The 17625-nt window shown below is 42.0% G+C and overlaps 1 long non-coding RNA gene across 1 annotated transcript in view; it reads left to right on the top strand.

The window, feature by feature from the left end:
* Window positions 1-17625, top strand: part of LOC143339557 (uncharacterized) — a 92008-nt gene that overhangs the window by 57849 nt on the left and 16534 nt on the right. Inside the window, exon 2 of the long non-coding RNA XR_013079331.1 lies at window positions 13627-13880. This is a non-coding gene — a long non-coding RNA (uncharacterized LOC143339557). The remainder of the gene's footprint in view (window positions 1-13626; window positions 13881-17625) is intronic.

The raw sequence follows: 17625 nt of genomic DNA, 5'->3' as shown, positions 1-17625 counted from the left end.
AAGGTAACTTCTGTTGTATAGCCATGGTATTGAATTGCTTTATACATACATATAGATGTGTTTACATCACTGTTTCCACCCCTTGGATAAACTACAGAAGCTGTTAGTGCACAAGTTAATTATTTCCTATTTAGCATGTCAAAAAAAAAAAATGTTTCCTCTCATTTCTGATGTTTATGAGAGATCAGGAGTGCCATGCCAGCATGTAAAGACTGCTGTACAAATTATGTCATAAATTTGTTGATTCAAGTCTGGTATCACAGTCAATAGGTGTCTTTCAGCTTTTTACATCACTCGAGAGACCACGGTCTTCTCTCACAATGAAGCACGGGAGTATCTGGCATTGAGCCGTGGTGCTTTCTCCTCTGAATCTCCATCCAAACGCAGGAACGTGGTGTGAAGTTTTCTCAGGCTGCCACTGCCCCTGCTGATGGAGAGCTCCGTAAGATGAGCCACCAAGCAGCTGGAGCTGCAAATAGATGAGGTGTGCATGTGTGTATGGGTGCGAGTGTGTGTTGATCCATGACTTCATAATTACCGGCCGATCTCAGGGGACCATCAGAGTGCTGCTGGTGACCTAAGCAGTGACCTCATCAGTGACATCACAGCCGATGGGGCTCCGCTGCAGCTCAGATGCAAAACAGGAAGCTGTGATTGAGCACATGCGGGAGCACATGTGCTTGTGTGCACAGCTCCTGTGTGTGGCCTTGTGGCTATGTTTATACGTGTGTGTGCGTGTGTGTGTGTGTGTGCATATTTGAAGTGTTGCTTAGGTCATGTGCTTATACCAGTTGCTGCAGTGTCACTGTATGCAAAAAGTGAGTTCATGTCTGTCTGCAAATTACTGTGTGTATGTGTAACATCAGCTCATCGTCTCTCAGCTCTGATTTGTTTTAATTACCTTACACACAGCAAAGATTTGAGCATAAGTGCCAGTTCCATGGGGGCTCAGGAGCTCAGGCAGCCAGCTGTGAGCACCCATGTGAGGTGACCATATCGGGACTGGGCATAGCAGAGTTTTAACTCTATCCTCAGCCTGTGTCTTTTCCTGTTTTCATCTGTCTCTGTGTCCCATCAGTCCCTGTTAGGTGTTGACCTCTCACTGGCTTCATACAGTGACTATAAAATCTGGTCATTTTGTATCACGCTGTGAACAGCTGCCATCTGCCCTAACTGGCTGTAATGTCCATGCAATAACTTTTCAAACTGAGGTCGTTGCAGCAACATCTTTCAAAAAATAGATGTTTTAAATACATGATAAATTAACAAGTTGCCACTATGTTGCGAGTAGTGTTTTCCATGATACTTTTGTACATTGTCCCGTTGTGCTTTGTTGGTGCAGCTCTGCTGTAGCAGGAAGGTTTGGACCAGATTCACTCACCTCCTCCAGCAAGAACTTAACACTCATGGTTAAAAGACGTTTTCAACCAAGAGCATTTCTGAACTCCATCATTTTCAAAGCCTGTTGACATTTTGTTTGGCTGACATAACGTTGTGGTGCAGTCATGATTTACAACATTGTATGGATCCCGCACTGCACTGCTGGTGTATAGTGTGTTTGTGTGCGCATACTGAGTTACCACTACCTTAATTATGTTATAAATATGAGAAGGTAAATGTAGTCTGGACACATCTTTCCATCAGCACTGTCAGATTCTACTGCTTTCACACGAGTCACTTAGAATAAATTTGCACAGTCACTTAATACAATAACATGATCAGTGATTCAGTATTTAACCTGTGATGTGAACACTGCGTCGGATTCATTGTTCGTATACTGACGCTGGTGCAGGGCCGTCTGTGATGCACCTGAGGGGACTAGCTCAGCCCAGCAGGGAGCCATCCCACCCCTGATGTGTCCCAATGCTCCCCGTCGACCCCTCGGGTCTTCACGATGCCCCCGATGGCAGTCTGGCAGCCTTTTGAGTCCGCTGTGAGCAGTACACTGCTGCAGGGCGGGGTCATGTGGTTCAGGTCAGAAGTCAAAAGTCAGCACTCCAGCAGTGAGACACTGATTAAATGGTGCCTTCATCTCTCTCTCTGATCCTGACCTCTTAGCTGGACATCAAGAGAAGAAGTCTGAAAGGTGAGATGGGAGCCCATCACTCACAAATGCTCAGTCACTGATCCACCCTTACCAAGAGCACTCATTTATTTTTGCATTTTTTAGTTTAACTCATCCAAGGAGCCACACTATTTATATGGCATATCAAGAGAACGTTAGACCTCTCATTATTCCTCACCATAACTCTGACTGTCCACATGAATTACACCTCAGCAACCTCTGTGAGATATGAAAGGCGTTCAGTGGAGTTGAGATCAGGTGGTTGTGAATTCCACAGCATATGATTTATGTTATATTTATACTCTTCATACCATTCGGTGGTCACTCATGCCACCTAGGGAGCCATCTGCGCTCATCATGTTTGTCCATTGATTTATCCACATCTTTCTTTTAATATCTACTGTACATCCTGTCTCCGTTTGCATGGCAGAAGAACTAGTGCAGAATCACAGCACTCCCAAATGCAACTGAGCAAAATTAAATTATTACCACCCTGATTCCAAAAAAGTCAGAATGCTGGATTCAATGTAAATAAAACAGAATGCAGTCATTTGTAAACAAACTGTGTTTACGTAAAGTGTTCCTGGGTCCACGTAGTCATATCCTTTATCCAATCATGTGTTCACAAAGTGGTGAACTCGCTCCATCCATGTGGATGAACGACTGAGCCTTTCCAGGATGCCCCTTTCATACCCAATCATGATCCTATCACCTGTTACCAATGAACCCGTTTACCTGTGCAATGTTCCAAACAGGTGTTTTTGGAGCATTCCACAACTGTCTTGTGTTGCTCCTGTCCCAACTTGTTAGAAACGCTGCATCAGATTTAGAATAAATACATGTTCACAAAAATTAATGATGTTGGTCAGGTCAGACATTAAATACATTGTTTCTGTACTGTTTTCACTGGGTAGATGTCAAGAAGGATTAGTAAATTGCTCACATTCTGTTTTACACAGTGACCCAACTTTTTGAAATCGAAATCGTACAACTCATCGCAACAGTGAAAAAGGTTTAAAAAAAATTCAAGGAAGGACTTGCTACTCGTTTTCATCACAAGATTAAAATCATGAGTCAATGTAAAAAAGAAAACTCTTTAAAATGATGAAAAATCAGTGAAGATTAGTCTCACTTTTTGTCCTCTCTTACTATTCTCCTACATAAAGTGCACAATGATGGGATTTTGATTTGAATATCATTCAAATGCCAACAAATTAGTGTCACATACCATTATTGGGGTGACTTATTTTGCAGATTTCATCATTATGTTTTGGGGCAATTGATTTAGAGAGCTAGAGATGGTCCACAAACATCAGCTCCTTAACACAAAAGCCCCCTGATTAACTTCCTTTACTGATATTCATTGTGATGACGGACATAATTGAAGGAATGGTAACTACAATACATTTGTACACATGTAGCTCATTTTAAAATGTCCTTTTTCTGTGTAGATAGGAGCTAAATAACACTGCTCTCATTACCTGTAGTTGTATTAGTTCTTTAATCTGGTGAAGTGTTTTATTAAGGAAAGAGTGAAGTAATGCATCATGATGAACAGTACAGTGATCTAGAGAAACTTTCCCCGAGCTTTTACTGCTTACCCATGACCTAAAATTAGTTGAAAGGCACTAACTGGTGACCAGCTTTCCATAAAAACTGGAAACGGAGAAACAGGTCAGCCTGGCTCTGTCTGAAGGTAACGAAATCTGCCGCCTGTATCTCTAAAGCTCACTAATTAACATGTTATTTCTTTAATCTCAACAAAAAAAAGTGTGCGCTTGACTATGTGCCAAGCTGTTTCTTGGCCAGCGCAGTGACCTCCTCGACTCATGGAACCTATTGTTAAGTTTGTCTTTGGTTTGTCAGGTTGTCATTATTCTCCGATTTCTCCCAGACAAATTCTCAGCGTTTGCTGCAGTTGGTAGTGATGTCTCATTCTGTATCATCTGTTTGCTCAGTTCCAGGGATCCAGTCTGCATGAATCCTTTTCCACGCCATTTTCATTTCGCCTCATGTTTCCATGTGGCTGTTTGCACCCCTGATCACTGGTGAGTGTATTTCTTGACATTTGTTTGTTTCCTTGGCTCGTGATACTGTACAGTAAATGCCTTTTCAAATCATTCAACCTTTATCTACTCTTTCTGTTTTTCACTATTTGTTTTTTTTGTCTACCTCGCTTTCCTACACCTCATTTCTCTTTGCCTTGGCACCTTGCCCCCTGCCCCAGCCTGTGTCTGTGTACTCTCGTAGGTCTATATAGTTTCAGTGGCGGTGCGCTCGTGTTGGTCATTAATACCAGAGTTAAATGGTCTGTGACTCTTCCTGGCCCGGCGAGGAGGCAGAGATGTATAGGTAGAGCTGGTACTGTTCCTACCAGACTTCCCTAGTAACAGCGGGGTCGTGGTCTCGGACGCTGAACAGCGATAGCCCTGTTCACCGTGAGTAAGAGGATGGAGGCAGGGGTGGATGTGGGTGGGGAGGAAAACTCGGGAGGTGACATCTATGTTGGAATAGGGGACAGGACAGCTACCTGAGTGAATGTGGTCTATAGTTCAGGCAGCGTGCCGCCTGCCTCCACTTGGGACATCACTGGTTCAAGCCTGGGTTTAACTGCTGCCCTCAGAGACACTGTGGTTTCAGAGATTTACACTTAGCATAATTATGGACTCCAAAGACAACATATTTACACCAACTTTGCATCTGAAGAAACCGTGGTCATATTTGGCAGCAGGGCCATGGCAATTACTGGTGTTTCCCGATGAAAAATTGCAATAATTTCGCTTCCACCTTCAGCAAACTTCAACAAACTTCTGGGACAACAAATCAACTGACCATTCCGCTTCCATCCGCAGGCCACCTAGGTGCAGCAACCCCCCACAGCCCCTTCTCCTCCTCCTCTGCCATGACGAATCTTTACCGAACAAAAGCCCCTCTTGTGTTCTCAATGCGTTTCATTTCCTGATGCGAGCCGCCCGAAGCCCAGTCTTCACGTGTCACCCCGGGTGTCGTGACAAAATCACAGAGGAGAGCATCCCTCGTTGGTCGTCGTCATTCCTGATCGAAATAGCATTCTGCATCAAAACCAAATTAAATATAAACTCAAGTAGTGGCGGCACCACCCACGGTCCGCACACACACCGACCTCCTTCGGTAAACAGGGAAGGCTTTTAGCTGGGGCCCCGGTGGTCCGACTGTGGTCCCACCTCGCACCAGGGCCATGCTGGCATCCGTTTGAAATCCAAACCTGTCCGAGCAGAGGGATGCTACGCCCTTTTCAGCCCTGGCTGCAAACCAGGAACCGTAAATGTGGCTCCTAACCAGAGATGGACAAACCGAGGGGAGGGAGGAACGTCTGAGGGGGAAAGGGATGCAAGATATGTGTGTGCCCCTGCAAATATGTGTACATACAGTATGACGTGAGATATTAGGAATAAAGGAGTAAAGGTGTATATAGACAGGAGGAGAGACGTTTTGAACCTCAAGTTTTTTTTGTTTTTTTTTACGTGGGGGGTACTATATCTTATGTGGTGTATTTAAAAAAATCAGGGTGCATCAGAGAGGAGTCAGATCAACAGAAAAGCCTCCCTGGTCAGCTCACTTGGACTATGAAAGAAGCCATTCAAGGCTGCGGGTGGCGACAGCTTTGGCACGCAGCTCGAGAAAAACAAAAACGACGCTCGATATGAGGACCGTAGAGCAAAAGCAGAAGCCAAAAAAGTTTTTCAGCAAACATTTTTAGCTTTTTTTTTTTTTTTTTTCAACACCCACCTACTCGTGTTTGGGGCTGCTGGTGGACTGATGGAGTCAGCAACTATTCGCCCTACTTTTTTTTTTTTCTCCATTTCTTTTTTTTTTTTATTGAACTTATCTTCCTCCAAGATTTCAAATCTAAGTTGGCACAAACGTGACGTGAAGTAACTAAATCTTAACTTGACAGCAATGCCACAACTTAGCGTCAATCTATATTCGAATGGGAGTTCCAGCAGGATATATGTGGGAGGCTCTGTGCGAACGGGTGTGCTCATGCATATCAACATGCATGCATGCATGTGTGGGCATGGCCGTCCATGCATTTTTAGCAGGCTGACACCTGTGGCAAACAAAGAGGGCCTTATATCCCTGCTGCGGGATGGCACTGTCATTCAGCGGAGCCCCAGCTGCACAGCGTTCAGTCTGCCCTCGTATTCAAGCTTCATGCCCGTGACACAAGATGAATGGTTGTCATTACGATACAAAGTGCACCCCCATCGCCACCACACACACACACCTTATCACAAGTCACAGAAGTGACACAGAAGTTGTGTTGTTGTGTCACTGTTGAGCATCTTAGTCCCCTCTGAGTCAGAATTAGTAAGAGAGTTCTACAAAAAGTGCACATGTCATCAACAATAATGACAGCTATATATAATCTGTAGCAAAGTCAGTACTGTGTGATGACTTCACACCTGCACCCACACCCAAACTGAGTCTAATCTGTGTCTGTCATTCCATCCAGTTTTCTTTATCTTGAGATGGGTTAAGCAAAAACAAAGGAGATGCATCAGGCCACCCGTCTCCATCACTAACCTACACACAACAACCTCTTTATAGTAGGCACAGATGACAGTCAAACAGCTGCATGTTTGTTTGTGTGTGTGAGTATGTGCACAGAGAAGGGGGTTTGAGTCCGTCTGAAAGCTGACGAGTTTTCAGATTGTGTGTGGTTCTGTGTTGTGTCATTCAGCTGTGAGACTGAAAACTTTGTCCTCCTTTCAACTGCATTTGATTTGAGAACAACTGAGAAAACACTCATTAACCCGTGTTAACAACTCTAAGGATGAAACAGTACGGTGGTATTTTCCATTAGCAATTCAAGTGTATCTTATCCAAAGGTACAGCTGCTGGCTGCTCTTGAAGATGGTGACTGTGACGGGGTTTGAACCTGTGAGCCTCTGAATCTTAAAACTGCCTTTCTGCCATCAAAAAGATGGAAGGTTTTTTTTTTTTTTTTTACCTGTTGTATGTCTCCTTTTTCTTTTCCTTTAGAAGATTTCGTTGTTGGTGATTTACAGCTTTGTCTTAGGCCACATTTAAGGACTTTGAAGTTGCATTCATATGCAGTTTTGTTGTAAGATTGAATTAAACCTGGAAGAGTTTGAACAGTGATTCCTGCTTGGAGACATTGTCATTGTGATTTTTCAGCAGGGTAAATTCTTGTTGGTTTGTTAAATCCCAGTCAATGTCTGTGTTTTACCATTCAGCTTCAGGCCAGTGCACCAAGCCACGTGCACACAAACATGTTTGCTCCATCCTTTCATTACCATAAAATAAATTATCCTTCTCTGATGTGTATTTTAATGCAGAATCAGTTGATTCAGAAGCCAACAAAATATTATTATTATTATTTATTTATTTTTTTTCTGTCAGTCACTGCAAAGTCTGTTAAGGTCTTTGCCCTCACTGTGATGATGCTCCACTGCAGCCTTGTAGCCTTTAGAGCTGAGGCCTGGTTATAATCAGCTAACGTTGAAGGAGATGAGTAGAGGATGTAAAAGTTGGCATGACTGCAAAGAAAACAGTAAACTAACCGGCCCTCATCTTTCAAAGTTAGTTAATTAATGGTTTGTAATCAATTCAAGTGGTTTTTTTTTTTTTTTTGTTTTTTTTTTATATAATGAAAAATTCAGATACAGTATGAACTATTTGCAGCAGTTTATAAATGGATGTATAGTAGTAACCATAGCTTTAGTTTGCCATTGATATTTATAGTGCACCTGTCATGCTTTTACAACTCCAGACTCACTTTTCTTGAACGTCACACAGTAATACAGGAGAACAAAATTGCTATAGCATAAAACAAAATGAATGTCTTCACCAAGCCTACTTTGAAACTGCCAACAGTTAAAAGCAAAACTTCATATTTTCCGAGCAATTCCTCTTTGGGTTGGAACTAAAATGCAATCAAAAATAAAACAGTGCAACCGAGTGCAACTTTTACTCTCCCTCCAGCTCCTCGTTTACTGCCGTGAGCTGCTCTCTCACCCAGATGTATGAAAGCTAAACACAAGCGGACGAGGCAAGTTGATGGAAAGCGGCTACACCAAAAAGGTAAATTACAACACTTCATCACAAAATAATTGCGGGAACACTCCAAGCATCACAGATTAGCAAGAACTAACATTATAAGCAGATCCAGGGTGCGATTATTCCTTTAAACTGCATTATTTGACCCTCCATGTGTCACCTGCACAAACGTCATAGCGCTCGGTAGCTCACCGTTGCACCCTGGCACTTTGTTAATGGAGACAGAGAGAGTGACGGAAAGTGAGTGTTTTAGTAAAAGAGCAACACTGACAATGAAATTGGGTGTTTGAGAGTGATAAAATAGAAAGAGAGAGCGAGCGATCCATTAAGGCTAACCATTTCTGTTTGGAAAGTTCTCCCTGGCAGCAAATTCGTCCCAATCATCAAGCTCTAATGTAATCACTTTATGAGGCCAAGGCATAATGAATATAGTGTTTAGGTGTGCAGATCCAGTCCTGGCCCCTGGTCCTCCAGAGGGAAGTGTACATTTCTGTGGCATCCTGTATTTATTTGAAATACCCTCTGTCTGGTCTCGTAATACAGACACAGGCAAGTGGGCATAGAAACCCTTTTCTATTCCATCCATTTTCATGATGCGGTCTCACATTAATGGCACTCTCCATATGTTTTAAAGAAATAAAGCAGTAAAAGTTGCTCTGCTCTGCCTTCACTCAATTTGTCTCAAGTTTTAGGGGGGAAAAAAAGCATTCAATTTGTTTCCATTTTTAGGTCAAGGTATACAATTTGTCTCCATTTTACTCCAGAGGTCCATTTAAATTGTATGGGTCTTGAGTGTTAGCCAGCTTGTTGGTTGTCTTACAAACTGTACCCCGTGTATGCACATTTGAGAAGACACAGTGTGGGTGTCAGGATAAGAGCATCAGGGGTTTGGATTTTGCTCTTCTTATGGTGGTAAAGCTCCTGAAACAGCATTTCCACCATCATAGGGCACCAAAGGTCTCCACTGAAACCAACACTGGAGATTTTGGTGTTAGCTGCTCTTTAATGCACACCTATTCACCGGTTTAAAGAAAGCTGTGGAATTATTGGCATTAATGTAACAGTCAAACATTTGAGTAAAACTACTTGTTCACTTTCTTGTCCAAAGTTAGACAAGAAGATTGAGTCCGCTCTCATGTTCGAGCATTAACAATGAAGCTTGAGCCAGGAGGCATTGAGCTTAGCTTTAAGAATTTAAGCAGGTGGAAACAGTTAGCCTGGCTCTGTCTGAGGGTAAAAAATATGCTTAGCAACACCTATGAAGCTCAAGAATTAACACACTTCTTGTCTTGTTGGTTTAACAAAAATCACAATCTGTTGTATTTACATTTTTGTTCGTGTATCCATTAAACAGTGAGACACATCACATTAGTTAGCTTTAGAGGTGTTGGTAGCCGTATTTTTTGCAAAGTTAGCTCTTTATGTTAATCTAAAATAATCTTGATGCACTTAAAGAACAATGGTATTGATCTTCTCATCCAACACTGAAAGAAAATGAGTAAGATTTCTCAAAATTTTGAACTATTCCTTTAAAGGTGTCGAATTTTACTGCTTCTTTACGTTGAACAGCTACATAGGGGGCTTTGTTGGGGTGATTATTGTGATATCTAAAGGGCTGGTGGGGTTTCAAACTTTCTATATTGGCACATCCATGCAGTCCAAAAAAATAAATACAAAAATGAAACATAAACTCATATAAAACAGAACTGTGCTAAAGAAATGGTGAGTCTATGTAAAGGCATTCAGGTCTTGTTTTATAGTAGAGGCCAGCACTGATGGGGTGCTGAGAAACATACGGAGCCTTCCTCTCATACTGTGGGAGGGCCCATTTCTGTGGGCTCCAGCTGATGTAAAATTAGATCCTCCTTCCTTTCTCATCACTTTCCTGTGTATACGTTGAAAGCAAACGTGTGAGCACCTGCATACATATGTCTGTACATGTGCGCCATTCAGGCGTCACAGTGCCAACATCCACAACGTCCTGCTCCAGACTTCACTCATTTGGCTCTTGTTTGTTTTTGACTTAGCGCTTGTCTGAACATGACTACTGTAAAGGCCAAAAGTGGCCTCGGTTCACTTCACAGAGAAAATGTCCCAACATTCCTTGCTTTAGAGATCGAGCTTTTATTCTATTTTCGCAGGTCTGACCATCGTTTCTATTATATAACATCAGATGCATTCAGATATGCGTGCAGGTTATCCGCAAGCTAACAGTAAGCAAGATTTCCTACTCTCATGGGCCTGTTTCACCATTTCCATTGGGAGAGATGACATTATTAAAAGTTATTAAACTTATATAACATAGGTTATCTAATATATGTCCAATGAAAATCTTCCACTGCTTTACAAAGTCAGACCTGTCATTGTCTTGTGTTGTTCAGCCCCAGTAGACATCGTCCATGCAGCAGTAGTTTTATGTATCTTCTAAAATATGTGAGGGTTGTGGCCTCGCTGTCTCCAGCAATAGAAGAAGCATGTTGATTTTCGCTGTGTGGAGGCAGAAAAATAATTCCTCTGGATGGAGACTCCATCCTTTCATCTTTGTCTGTCTTAATTTTGTCGACTTTGAAACCCCCACACTCACACACACATATAGGCAAACACCTCCCCCCCTCTGTCGTGCATGTGTTTGCAATAATGAACTGTGCCTGTAAGGAGTAAATACCGCACGGTGGTATTGAATGGAGAACAGGTGACCTGTAATCTGGGTTTATCACACAGAGACGCACATACAGGAGGCCGACCAAACATCTGAGCGCACAGTCAGCAGCTCGCGTGAGTTTGCGCCGATGCCGTCCTACCATACCTGCTGGTGTGTCGAATCACTTTCACGCGGCGGGTTCAGGGGCATGGAGGATCATGCGAAACCCATCGAGCCACGCTCCGTCGGCATTCACGTCGATTGGTGCTGACACCTGGCAAACGCTCCGGCGTTTTCACGTATGGGAGAACATCGACATGCAACTTCCTCCTGCGGTTTGGGTAGCTCCCCAAACGTCTTTCCATTACCTTCCAGTGCCACACAGATGTTTTGGTTGATTCTGTGTGTAACGAGTGAAGGTTGGGGTTCAGTGGCCTTGTTGTGCTGCTGGTGGCTGTTTGGCTGGACTCTGAATTACAGTTCCAGAGTTACAGGAGTGTTTATTTGAGATCAGATTGCCATCATGTCCGGAGCTATGGAGCCTTTGTAAGCCCGACCACTTGATGCAGACAGTGTGGATCCATATGAAAGTAATGCCTACATGTGTACATCTCCATGTTTTGCAAATGCCTCTTTATGTGTGGATTGTAGGGCAGTCATGATCCAGAGGAAAATATAACAGGAAAAGTTTGTAGAGATAATTTGAGAACACATGGGCTCTGGAACGTACACTAGCATACAGTGTATACACCTATACAACATATTACTAGAAGGAAAAGGACAACAATTAGATATTGTTCTTTTGTATATGCATAAAATCTATTTTTTATTCACAAGCTTTTTTCCTATCCCGGTAAACTTCTCCAAATTTGGGTCTTTTTGGCTGGTTACGTTCCTACTAACAACAGGTCCAGGGTGTTCAGGGTGTGCCTTTATCCACGTACCTTCCAGAATGAGCTCTAGTCCAACGTGACTTTAATACAAATAAATGGTTAAGGACACTGAATAAATCAATGAAAAGTGTGTGAGAATATGATTTTCATGTGGGAAAAAACAGGATTTACTGCTAACTAGCAACATATGAGTCTTCTTACACGTCCAGCAGTTACGTAGCACCATTATCATTCATGTGAAATCATATTTGTGTTGACCCGATGAATGTAAGTCCAACATTCACTCTTTCTTTCGTGCCTCATTTCACAGATGCAATGCTATGCCATGAAAAACTAAAAACCTTCTGTGGAGATTAATATTAGTGAAGAGTCCTTTTCATGAGAGACGATGAAGGCTCAACGTTTCCTGCCGTCCTGATTAGACCAATACTTTATGCCACCATCACTGAGGCAGCATAATGTATTATTTTACAGTGTAGTCGGTGTATGTGTGTAAATGGACACCATCAGCTTACTATTTCATTCTTAATTCCATGAGGGAAGAGGTTTGTGAAGATACTGATGGGAGTGAAGCTGTGGATTACAGGTCGACCGCTGCTTGCCTGTCAGATTTAATGTTACAACACTTCCTGTGCTGTAGAACCTTCCATGCTTGACTCTTTTCTTCTGACCTGTGGTTTAGAATCTATGGAAATTGATGAAAATTGTGGTCTAACTATTTATGTCACAAAATGATAGTGTGTAGGTGGAGGGAGTAAAGGAGACTTGAGCCATGATTCATTGCTTGCATGGCCAAGTTGATTTTTCTTAAAACCCTTTATTTATACAGGAAAGGTTTGGTGAGCGTTCATGCTCTGTTTCATCATGACTCATACAAGTTCTGCATGCAGGAGCTCCACTTTTTCACTCTTACTTGAATTTGGGGGGCTAAATGTTCAAGGACACCCACTTTGATGACAGTAAGAGATTTATAGCACAAAATCTTCATGTGGTGATGATGGCTGACATTTCACAAACCCGTATTTGGATAAGAAAGCACAATAACTGCAGCTGAGGCTTTTGTCTCCCAGAAACTATGTCTGGAGGTCTATGGGAGTCTTTGCACAAAAAAAGCTTACAGAAGTGGGTCGAGTCACCAAAAACTAGAAAAAGTACTCAAGTAGAAGTAACAGTGGTCATAAAAATAACTGCATGAGTTTAAAAATATTACTTGAGCAACTTAAGAACTATAATAAGAGAAAAAGACTGGCACACACTTCTTTTGCATCCCCTGACTAGAATTATTTCAACCACCAACAGACACACTTACTGCTCATTGCCAGCACAGTTCTCTGATGCACTGACTTCAGACCAGCATTCACGACTGGAGCCCACTGCACTGTGCACCGTTAATTATGTAAACCTGAGCTGTTTGGCTGTTTGAAAGGCATACTCCTTTTTGCTGCTTTGAACAGAGTGATGTGGAGGAGTGGCTGCAACAGGATAACACCGCGCCAGCAGACCTAGGACCAGCTGAGCACCTGCTTCTTTAAGGAATGCGCATGAGTGCATAAAATATTAAGTCAATAGAAATCGTGCGATGAATGTATCCAAATGTATGTATGAGTAATGACTCCTCTCTAAAAATCTACTCAAGTCAAAGTAAAAAGCATGCTGCATTCAAACACCTCTGAGAGTACAATTTAATGCATTGCTGTTCAAATCCAGTTTGGTATGTGCAACAGTAAATGGACGCATTCAGTCATTGACAGTATTGTTTATAAGCTTAATAGCTCAGCAGCCCATTATCTACTGCATATTTATCAGGTTATGATTGTTTTAGTGGCTTTTGTGGTCATTTAATAGTCTTTTAATGAGAAATGTACACCTCCAACCTGTCTAACCAGTCCAATAATAACCCGATCTGTCACCAGAATATACCTCTGCACAATATCCCGACATGTTATTCTCTTTTTCCCGCTCAGCACTTTGTTGCCCAGCTCTGCACTTCTCAAGGACGTTCAAATTGTGTATTCCACCCTTCTCCATCTGTGTTGCATTCAACCAGCCCGGACTATTGTACCCTTCCGAAGGATATCACAGATCTGGTTACTGCACAAGCAATGCCACTCCCTGCGTTGGAGATCTACTCGCTGCCCTGCGAGGCCTCTCTCTGCACTCAGCTTGCTGACCTTAAGATAACGCCTCGGAGAGATACTTCAATCCACAGTGCACGGAGGTATGTTTTTGTTCACAACAATGACTAATTCCTGAGTATGCATCTGAGGTACGATAAAGAAAACTCTCTTCCTGTACTGAAAACAAGTTATTTCCAGCAGTTCATCTAATTCAGGCGGTGTCTAAATGTCCTCACATTGTGCAAGACTTTCCCTCTGTGTGCTTTACCCTTTTTTTCTTCTTTTCTGTGCCCTTTGCCACAGAGGGAAAGGAGGTAATAGCATTCACTAATTTGGTCCTGGGCTGCGCAGTCAAAGCCATATGCCAGAGTGAATCTGTAAAGCTAACATTAGGCAGCAGATATCTGAGGCTAGCGACTGTGGGCTTTGACATCCTGTATTACACCTAATTGCCACCAGACATTACATCGAAGTCTCTGCAAAAATCCCCCACAACCACCTGCTCCTCGCTCTGTTTACCTTTTAAACCGGGAATAATGCAGGGGAGAGCAGGGCGAGAGTTCCTCACTGTTATTTTCTGACACTCGAGCCGAGGATTGGGGAACTGGAATGTCAGTAGAAATTTGAATTTGAGACGTGTTAGGATAGTTAAGGGGTATCCCCCAGTGCATTGTGTTGCAGGGGTACAGTGTATACTTTTCTGATTTATGTGTTTTTCTAAGAATAATGAGAGAGGGAGAAAACAGGGCAGGGGTAATATGGAGGCATAACCATAATTAGGTGAATTATAAGTTTCACAGTCATTTTCGTAATATGGGGGAAACTTTTAATGAATCTTATAGCGACAGGAGTGTAAATGTATTCTACGCACAAACATATGGCTGTGGCCATGATGCGGTGAGTGTACATTTTTAGCAATTTTGTCCATTTTAACCAAACACCGGTGTCTCATGTGGGCTGTATATTAATTCATCCACCTCTTTGCCTCTGCCCCTGACATGAAAGACAGAGGAAAATTCCACACTCCTTGACAGTGTAATGATGAAATGATTTCATAGCGCCGTATCCTCTAACACCACAGTGTCAAGCCCAAAATAAGTCGAGCGCCACTCGTTCTTTTTTTGCCTACTAAAGCTGCAGGTCCTAAACTGTGCTGAGAACTCGACGGTGTGGAAATACTAACCCAGTTAGAAAACAACAGCGTTTACGGACTTCATGACTCCAGTTTAGAGGTAAACTTTTTTTTAGGGATTTAATTCAATTTCACTGTCTAGTACGCTTGGATACAAAATTCCACATCCAAAAGGTGACCTAAGCGATCGGATTTGGCTGTTGGTTCTGATGTATTTTGATTTGAGTGGTTACAGTGGCAGGCTAAACAGAAAACATTGGCTTGAATTTAGACTCAATTTATTTTGAGTTTTTTTTTCTTTCTTGTTTTCAGAAGATTGTCTGTTATCGTTTATTACAGTCGGTGTAATCTGAAATTACTTGGGGAAAACTATGGCAGTGGAACTTTAATGCAGAAAGATTAAATAAATTAATTATTGATCCCTTTATGGACACTCAACTTTGTCCTGACGTGAGGTGATGGCATCCTCATGATCAATGTGATCGGCCATAAATTTGCCTTTACTAATCTAATGATAATGTTTGGATTGACACTGTCAGAGAGGTTTTCATTTAGCTACATGTTTACTATCGAGGTCAAAGTTTTTTGTTTTTTTTTCTCATCTTTCTTGTTCACTATTGTTTCTGGCTTTAAGTTTCTGTTGTTGGCAGAGTTCAGCTCTCAAACAAGAGGTGCCAATAACAAGACAGGTTGGAATGAAAATAGGTACAAGATCGTGAAAAATCCAAGATGTGGTGTTCAAATCACCCTCAGGATCAACACCAAACTCAAAAACGCATTTTAAAGCTCACATTTCAACAATCATAACGCAACATCCACGTTCACATTTGAGACTGAAATACAACAACCTTCCTTGTACACATGTGAATTTGGGTTCATTAGCAATAAAACACATTGTTGCTTAATTGATGCACTGCAGCCTTATTTGGTCTAGTATGACCAGTAGCTTATGTTTGATGGCAGCGAGCACTGCGCAAACAATTAGCCTACGAATCTCTCTGACAATTTGCATGACTTTGTGTGAAGCAGCATTTCATTCAAGAAGATCTATATTCTTATTGATTTAAAAATATAGATCTTCCTCGCAACCATTCATCTGTTTAACTTCCTTATTCACGTCTGCATCACTTCCTTTGTTTTCAATCCCACAATGCTTGACCAGAAAATAAATCGGGATGAACTTTGTTTGGTCGACTTGACTTGTCTTTAATCAATTCATTAATTTGCCTAATGATGTCGTCAGAACACGTGACTCAAGAGGAATATGGGAAATACTAGTTAAGCTTGGTAAAATAACAAGCAGCACATCGAGCAGATAGAACTATATTAAAACTTAACCTCACTGAACGTTTCAGTGTGTGTGTGTGTGTGTGTGTGTGTGTGTGTGTGTGTGTGTGTGTGTGTGTCACATGGTGTGTGTGTGAGAGAGTGGTGGACAGAGAAAGGTGAAGATTTACAGCCCTAATCAACAACTGGCTCACGGTTGGAAATGTAGCGTGAATGATGTCATGAAACTGTCCCCACTCTGATGCTGTGATTTATCACACAATATGGGAGTCATAAGTGAAGACCATTAAGGAGAAAAAAAATCAAATCAACAACAGGGACAAACTTTCAGAAGCTGTCCTGTGTAGTGTAGCCTGCGTGCATGGCCATCCACATCTCCGAGCCAGAAAAGCAAACAAATGTATACTTGGATATTTTCTTTTTCACCTCGGATGTTACACAAACCTGATGCCGCCCCGATGATGCATCGCGCTGGCGGCCCTTCATCAATATGGATAATTACACTTTCTGCGAACCCGGTGCAGTTGCGTTGTAAATATTTTTGCTGGGAATCAGGTTGTTATTCCCGTGGTGGTTCCACACAGTCCAGGCCTTCCTGAGATGAACCCAAGCATATCCCGTGTGTCACTGTGTATCTGTGCTGACAGGAAGCATGACCAACTGAACTTTGGCACTTCATTAAACAAATCACTGGGACGCTTAAGGCATGAGCCTGCAGGGACAGAGAGACAGAGAGAGGGTGGAGTGCACACAAGTGGACATATATCACAAAGCATAATGTGATATATTTAAATTAACAGTGCAGAAAAAAATCTGTCTACTCATGAAAATTTTGAAAAATGAAAATTATTGCGGTATTTTATCAAAAAATGTGCATTGTCTGTTCCAGACTTAAATATTTATTGAAAATTGAATCCTTGTCTGTTTGGCTTGGAAAACACAAGCTACGTCTCCATGGCCTCTGTGGAGCTGTAATGGACATTTTTCTTTGTTCTATAGTTAGTAATTATTCAATTCTTTGGAAAAACAATCAATACATTAATCACTGGTTGTAGCTCTAAGATTATCCAGATTCTACAGACGTCTCTTACTCATGCCAATAAATTCTCATTATCAAAGGAATAGTTGAACATTTGGGATGTATGCTTACTCACTTTCATTCCAAGCGTTTAAACAGTGATGACACTGTCTGTTCAGTATGGAGCTACAGCCAGCAGCTGGTTAGCTCAGCTCATCATTACGGCTGGAAACAGGAGGAAACATCTAGCCTGGCTGTGCCCAAAATCCTCCCAGCACCTCTGAGACTCACCAATAAACACACACACACACACACACACACACACACACACACATACACACACACATACATGTATCAGTATGTCTCATTTTGTTTAATCTGCACAAAACCCAGAGCATAAATACATATT

Source organism: Chaetodon auriga, chromosome 20 (assembly GCF_051107435.1).
Source record: "Chaetodon auriga isolate fChaAug3 chromosome 20, fChaAug3.hap1, whole genome shotgun sequence".
NCBI classification, from domain to species: domain Eukaryota; kingdom Metazoa; phylum Chordata; class Actinopteri; order Chaetodontiformes; family Chaetodontidae; genus Chaetodon; species Chaetodon auriga.
The sequence above is the reverse complement of the archived record's forward strand: the minus strand, read 5'-3'. Positions and strand labels throughout refer to the sequence as shown.